The sequence below is a fragment of the Gossypium hirsutum genome, chromosome A11 (assembly GCF_007990345.1).
Source record: "Gossypium hirsutum isolate 1008001.06 chromosome A11, Gossypium_hirsutum_v2.1, whole genome shotgun sequence".
NCBI classification, from domain to species: Eukaryota; Viridiplantae; Streptophyta; class Magnoliopsida; order Malvales; family Malvaceae; genus Gossypium; species Gossypium hirsutum.
The window spans coordinates 22000961-22007970 of record NC_053434.1 but is presented as its reverse complement, the minus strand read 5'-3'; the positions used below and the strand labels follow the sequence as shown (position 1 = coordinate 22007970).

The following is a 7010-nucleotide window of genomic DNA, read 5'->3' as shown; positions in this document are numbered from 1 at the left end:
AAACATTTCCATGCCATCCATGAGCTATATCATAAGATTATGTACACAAAAGGATTATAATGCTATATATGCCATATTCCCAAAATATGCAAGCCACCATACGGAGATGGTCCGTTGATAGTGTGAGTGTGCCTCCGACTGTCCTGATCTCCAAACCGGCTTGTCAAAACTATAAGGAATGGAAGGGAAGGAGTAAGCACAAATGCTTAGTAAGTTCACATGCAAATAACAAATAACTTAACAAAGCAATTATACCAACCAACATTAACATAATATCACCAAAACATATATCACATTTCTATTCATCATTCATCGTCTTACTACATTATTGTTGTCGTATCAAATCTCAACCCGAGGGTTAAGTACATACCTGTCCAAAGTGCCCATTCCACAACATTTACCAATACGTCACTTGCATCTTGAGTATTCTTCTATTTCACTAGAATTTTACCCGTTGAACACATCGGAATATAACTCAGATATATGAAAAGTTTGCACATAAGTGCCACATATGTAGCCAAGCTACCATGTAACCCGCCCATAAGTGAACTCGGACTCAACTCAACGAGCTCGGACGTTCGCATCCATAAGTGAACTCGGACTCAACTCAACGAGCTCGGATACCTAGTTACATCTCACGAACTCGGACTCAACTCAACGAGTTCGGACGTTCGCATCCATAAGTGAACTCGGACTCAACTCAATGAGCTTGGATGCCTAGTTACATTTCACGAACTCGGACTCAACTCTACGAGTTCGGATGCCCAAATTTGAATCTATTCCTAAGGTTCAACGAGACTTTCCTCATTCGTACTTCTTTACCATTCTCCTTAGAATACCCATGACGATACTTCGGTAGTCTTTCACATTTTTCACATAATTCATAAAATTTTTGCATGTTGTCCAACAATGACCACAAAGCATAGAATTGCATGATAACAATCATAATATCGTATAAATAGAATTAAATGATTTAAAATAACGATTATATTACAATATTTACATTTGAACTTACCGCGTATGCAAAAATGGTCATTTTTACTATTTTGTCCACAACTTGGTATTTTGCCGATTTTTGCCCGAATTTCAATTTTCCTTGCTCTATCATTTCAAATATAGCCTAATTAGGACTCATATTATTCAAATCAACCCAAAATCATATTTTGGAAAAATTACAATTTTACCCCTAAACTTTCACATATTTACAATTTTGCCCAAATCTCGTAAATTAAACTTCATCCTATTTTCTTATGTTTCATGATATGCTGATCATTTTTCCCTTCTACAGCAACATCCAATTCTCACTCTAACATGTACTTATGAACATTAGGTATTTTTACCGATTATGTCATTTTAGTCGTTTTTACGTAAAATCACTTAGCAAAAGTTGTTTAACACAATCACAAGCTTCATATTCTACCATAAAACATCAAAATTCATGCATATCATTCATGGGTAAATTTTTAAATGTAAACCCTAGCTCAAAATATTGGTAGAAACAGGTAAACCGAGCTACGATGATTTCAAAAATGTAAAGAAAATTAAAAACGGGAATAGAAATCACTTACAATCAAGGCTTAAAAGTGTTGAAACCCTAGCTATGGTGGAGAGCAAAATTTGGCAGCAACTTATGGAGAATATGATCATTTTTGTGTTATTTTTCCCATTTTATTTCATTTAATATCAAAATGACCAAAATGCCCTTCCTTATTAAACTTTCAAAAATTCCATCCATGTCCTATTTTTTTCCATAAACTTAGAAATTGGTAAAATTATATTTAATACCTCCTAATTAATATTTCAAAGCAATTTCATACTAAAAACTTCTAGAATGCAAGTTTTGTAACTTATTCAATTTAGTCCCTAACTTCAAATTAAGCACTTTATGCATAGAATTTCTTCACGAAATTTTCACATAATCATGAAATCATATCATAGACCTCAAAATAATCATAAAATAATTATTTCTATCCCAGATTTTTGGTCCCGAAACCACTATTCTAATTAGGCTCTAATTCGGGAAATCACATTTGTACTCTTTACTTACCGATTTCTGGTTATTGTGGTCCACCTCACCATTACCTTTACTTACCATAGTTTCTTACTTCAGTTCTAGTTCAGGTGCAACTAACCCTTCTTCATCTTGAATGGTAATCGCATTGAGTTGCTCCATTGGGTTAGATTCAGTGTTACTCAGCAGACTACCTTGTGGTCGTTCAGATATCAATTTAGCGAGCTGACTTATCTAAGTTTCGCGCCCATGGATCGATGCTTGTTGATTTTTAAGTGCTGTCTCGATATTCTAAAAATGAGTTTCTGACATCGAGATGAATTTTTTTAGCATCTCCTCGAGGTTCGGCTTTTCTCTTGTTGGTAGAGTGGTTGTTGGAAGCCTGGAGGTGGTGGTGGTCTCTGATTTTCTTGGCCTCCCCATGAAAAATTTGGGTGGTTCCTCCAACCTGCATTGTAAGTGTTACTATAAGGATTATTTTGAGATCGATGATTTTTACCCATGTAATTTAACTGCTCGTTCTCTATGTTGTGGCCATAGGGTGGTGATTCTAAATTGCTTGATCCACCTCCACTTGCTTCGCACTGCATTACTAGGTGAACCTGTGAAGAACCAAGAAAACCGTCAATTTTTCTGTTCAAAAGTTCTACTTGATCAAAGAGCATGGTGACCGAATCGACGTTCAAAACACCAGCTGTTATCGTTGGTTTTGTCCTCATAACTTGCCACTGATAATTATTCAGTGGCATCTCTTCTATAAATTCATAAGTATCCTCAGGTGTCTTTTTATTGATAGTTCCACCAGCGGCCACGTCAATCATCTATCGAGTTGAAGGATTCAGGCCATTATGAAACGTTTGAACCTGTAGCCAGAGTGGTAACCCATGGTGAGGGCACCTTCACAAAAGGTCCTTGTATCTCTCCCATGCATCGTAGAGTGTTTCTAAATCCATCTGCACAAAAGAAGAGATATCATTACGTAATTTAGTTGTTTTAGCCGGTGGAAAATATTTTAATAAAAACTTTTCAGACATTTGTTCCCAAGTAGTGATTGACCCTCGTGGTAACGAGTTTAACCACTATTTAGCTTTTTTCCGCAATGAAAAAGAAAATAACCGAAGGCGAATGGCATCACCAAAAACTCCATTGATTTTAAAAGTGTCGCAAAACTCTAAGAAATCTGCCAAGTGAGCGTTGGGATCCTCGTCCTGCAAGCCATCAAACTGAACAAACTGTTGGATCATTTGAACGGTGTTAGGTTTTAGTTCAAAATTATTTGTAGCAACAGCAGGCCTAACTATGCTCGATTCAGTTCCTGTTAAAGAAGGTTTAGCATAATCATACATAGTATATGGAGCAAGATTCTGATTAGCAGCAATTGCAGGAGGTAGCGGATTTTCTTGGTTTTCAGCCATCTCCTCGGTTGTGGTTGAAATATAGTCCTCTTGCTCTTCTTCTGTGTATCTTACGCTTTGCTTTATTTCTCTTCGGTTTTTACGAACTGTGTGATCGATCTCACTATCAAACAGTAATGGTCCCGACCGGTTTCTTCTAGTCATACACTATAAAAACCTGCCAGGAACAAATAAAAGAAAAAATTAGAAAAGAAAATAAAAATTTAAATTGAAAATAAAGTAAAATGGCTAAAGTAATAAAAATCGAGTGTTCCTAATATCTTAGTTCCCCGGCAACGGCACCAAAAACTTGATACATGATACTCGCGATAGGTTTTAAAGATTTATATAGCTTTAGCAAGACCGAATTGTCGAATCCAAAGGAACCAAGTGTACTAGTAATTACTTTCTTTTTATTATCTAACCTAAAAATTAAGGGATTTGTTTATCTAGACTAATTAACTAAACTAAAGAGGCACAGAGAGAAAATGGGGAAAATCTTTTAGGAGAACTCGATTGATTAAGACAATACCCAAGGAAAAATCCACTAGACTTCACTTGTTATTTGACTCTGAATCAGACGATTTATTCATTTGACTTGATCCGTAGAAATCCCTAAGTTATATTATTATCTCTCTCGAGACTAATAACGTCTAACCCTAGGTTGATTAATTGAAATCTCTTTCTAATTAATGCCCTAGTGTTGCATTAACTCGATCTATGGATCCCCTTATTAGGTTTCACCCTAATCTGGCAAAATCTTATCGCCCTATCTCTAGGTGTGTAATCGACTTCGCTTTATTACGAAAAATTTACTCTTAGACAGGGTCTATTCCTCCTCTGAATAAGAGCATTAACTTGAATCAATATCCTGAAATATTAAAACAAGAATTAAGAACACATAATTAAGAGCAAGTCAAATATTTATCATACAATTCAGATAATAATAACAAGATCTGTCTTAGGTTTCATTCCCCTTAGGCATTTAAGGGGTTTAGTTCATAACTAAGAAAGAAAACATCTCAAAATAATAAAGATAACAAAAGATAAAGAAAACCCAAAACCCCTGAATGGAAATTTAAGGGAGATCTTCAGTCTTGACGATGAATCCGGCTTTTGAGATGGATCAATCGGCTTCCCTTGAGTAATTCCTTGCTTCCTACTCCATGTCCCCCTTCTAAGTGCCTCCTCATGTGTTTAAATAGGCTTTAGAATGCCTAAGCACCCTCAAAAGTGTCCTTTTTCGAGTAGGACTATACTTGGGCTCGGAAGGGGCACGCCCATGAGACACGCCCGTGTACGATTACTCCAGCCCGAGGTCAAAGTTGTTGAATAGGCACGAGCGTGCAGTCTACCCGTGTAAGTCATGCTTCGATCCTGCCAAATGGACACGACCGTGTGACATGCCCATGTGAGGAAGTCCAGGCCGTGTTGATTTCCCACGTGGGTCCATTTTTGACCCGTTTCTCGCTCTTTTTACACTCCTATGCTCACCTAAGAATAAAACATGAAATTAAAGAATTAGGAGCATCAAATTCACCAAATCTAAGGAGAAATCATCCATAAATGAGCTAAGCATGGAATAAAAATATGTATAAATTACGGTTTATCATTAATTAGATAGTTAATTTTAATTTTTAAAACATCCCTTCGATTCTCAGGGTAGATATTAAAAAGATAGTAATTACTAGTACTTTTAGTCCTCGTGGATACGATATTTCCAGTCTCACCTCAACTATACTATTGTTTGATAGGTGCACTTGCCTTAGTAGAATTTTTATTTAGTTTTACGACCATCAAGTTTTTAGCACCGTTGTCGGGGACTAAGATATTAGGAACGCTTAATTTTTATTACTTTAGCTATTTTTTATTTTTATTGCAATTTAATTTTTTTATTTACAAAATTTTATTTTCTTTACTTTTGGCATGTTTTTATAGTTTATGACTAGAAGAAACCCGTCAAGACCTATACTTTTCGACAGTGAGATCAAAAGCACAGCTTGCAGAAGCCGAAGAGAAATAAGGCAAAACCTACAATATATAGAGGAAGGGCAAGAGGACGATATTCACACCACAACCGAAGAGATGACTGAAAATTAGAATAATCTGCTACCTCCTATGGTTGCTACAAATCCATTAAATAAGAATCCTGCTCCTCTTACTATGTATGATTATGCTAAACCTACTTTAACAGGAACTGAATCGAATATAGTTAGGCCTGCTGTTGCTGCAAATAATTTTGAACTGAAACCTAACACGATCCAAATGATACAACAGTTTGTTCATTTTGATGGTTTGCAGGACGAGGATCCAAACAATTATTTAGCAAATTTTCTAGAATTCTGCGACACCTTTAAGATCAATGGTGTTTCTGACGATGCCATTCACCTTCGGTTGTTTCCATTTTCATTAAGGAATAAAGCTAAATAATGGTTTAACTCGTTACCTTGAGGGTTAATCACCACTTAGGAACAAATGACCGAAAAATTTTTACTTAAATATTTTTCGCCGGCTAAAACGGCTACATTAAGGAATGATATCTCTTATTTTGTGTATATGGATTTAGAAACACTTTATGATGCATGGGAGAGATACAAAGATCTATTGAGAAAGTGCCCTCACCATGGGTTACCTCTATGGCTACAGGTTTAGACTTTTTACAATGGTGTGAACCTCTCAACAAGACAACTGATCGATGCAGCCGTAGGTGGAACTTTAAACAATAAAACACCTGAAGAGGCTTACGAATTTATTGAAGAAATGTCAAATGTCACTGAATAACTATCAGTGGCAAGTTATGAGAACAAAGCCGAAAAAAGCAGCCGGTGTTTTCAACCTCGACGTGGTCACTATGCTATCTAACCAGGTAGAACTTTTAAATAAAATGATTGATGGTTTGTATGGTTCTACTCAGGTTCATCCAGTAATGAGGTGTGATTCAAATGGAGGAGAAGCACGCAATGCAGGTTATCCATCCTTCAACCCTAGCACAAAGGAGGAACAAGTCCACTACATGGGTAATTATTCTAGACCTCAAAATAATCCGTATAGCAACACTTATAATGCAGGTTGGAGGAACCACCCCAATTTCTCGTGGGGTGGTCAAGGAAATAAAAAACCACAACATCCTCCAGGTTTTCAACAACCACCTTACCAACAAGATAAGAAACCGAACCTTGAAGAGATGCTCACAAAATTCATCTTGGTGTCAGAAACTCATTTTCAAAATACCAAAACAACACTTAAGAATCAACAAGCGACGATCCAAGGGCTCAAACTTAAATAGGATAGCTTGCTAAGTTGATTTCTGAACGACCACAAGGTAGCCTACCGAGTAACACTGAAACTAACCCAAGCGAGCAACTTCATGCCATTACTGTGCACAATGATGAAGGGTTAGTTGAAGCTAAACTGAAACTGAGGTGAGACAATGTGGAAGATAAATGTAATGTTGATGTAAACAATGGTACATAGAAACTGGTAAGCAAGGAGTATAAACCTCGTGTGCCATACCCCAATGCAACAAGGAAAGACCACACAGTCGAACAATTCGGTAAATTCCTTAAGTTATTAAAAAAATTACATATTAACTTACCGTTTATTGA

The 7010-nt window shown here is 36.5% G+C and overlaps 2 non-coding genes across 2 annotated transcripts; one reads left to right on the top strand and one right to left on the bottom strand.

Moving 5' to 3' along the window:
• The first annotated feature begins 2890 nt into the window (after positions 1 to 2890).
• On the top strand, positions 2891 to 2997 carry LOC121210593 (small nucleolar RNA R71). Its single transcript, XR_005905708.1, has one exon. It is a non-coding gene; the product is annotated as a small nucleolar RNA R71 (small nucleolar RNA).
• A 2931-nt stretch (positions 2998 to 5928) lies between these two features.
• Positions 5929 to 6035, bottom strand: LOC121210412 (small nucleolar RNA R71). Its single transcript, XR_005905525.1, has one exon. It is a non-coding gene; the product is annotated as a small nucleolar RNA R71 (small nucleolar RNA).
• Between the last annotated feature and the right edge of the window lie 975 nt (positions 6036 to 7010).